The following is a 791-nucleotide window of genomic DNA, read 5'->3' as shown; positions in this document are numbered from 1 at the left end:
GGAAGACGGTGGAGGATGGGGAGGGACTTAGGCAGGGAAGGGAGAGAAGGCTGGTGAGGGACTGTGGGGCGGGAGGGAGGAACTCGACGCTGAAAGAGGGAGGAGAGAGGAAGGAGGAGGGAGGACACAGGGGGAGGGTGATCTCCACTTGAGAAGGAGGGGCCTAACTACGTCCTGGCAGTCTCTTGGGTCTGAGCTGGATCTCGTTAGAATGGCTGGCCAATGAGCATCAGGGGTCTACCTGCCTCTGTTTTCCTGTCATAGGTAACATATGTGCCCCATACTCCTGGCTTTTCAAGTGAAGGCTGGGAATCCAAACTCATGATCCCCATGCCTTACTGACTGAATTGTGTGCCCAGCTCCTGGCCCGTTTATATCAATGTCTCTCCATTCCGAGCCCCCCCCCTTTTTTATTTTTCTTGGAGGAGTTTTATTGAGTTTGTTCTTCCTTGGTTTGGTCAGACCTTCACGGACTGATCAACCACAGGAAGCTGAGACTGTCTGCCTCAAGGTCATTCTTCCTCAGTACAGACCCCATACCCAGGTTGTTGTTAGGACAACTCTACTGGATGGCGCATTTGTTTCAATGCATTCTCTTAGTTTTCCTTCAACTTATTTCCTTACTATCCTTAAAAAAAGAATAGGGTCTTGTGTAAATTAGTGTAGTCTCAAACTTACTATGTAGCTAAGGATGACCTTAAACTTTTGATGTTCTTGTCTCCACCCCCTGAATCCTATTCACTTTACTCAGTTTCAAGACTCTCTCCATTCCCAACCCTCCTTCAGCGATT

The sequence above is a fragment of the Alexandromys fortis genome, unplaced genomic scaffold (assembly GCF_014885135.2).
Source record: "Alexandromys fortis isolate MF-2015 unplaced genomic scaffold, M_Fortis_MF-2015_v1.1 scaffold_70, whole genome shotgun sequence".
Lineage (NCBI taxonomy): Eukaryota > Metazoa > Chordata > Mammalia > Rodentia > Cricetidae > Alexandromys > Alexandromys fortis.
This window is presented reverse-complemented; position numbering follows the sequence as displayed.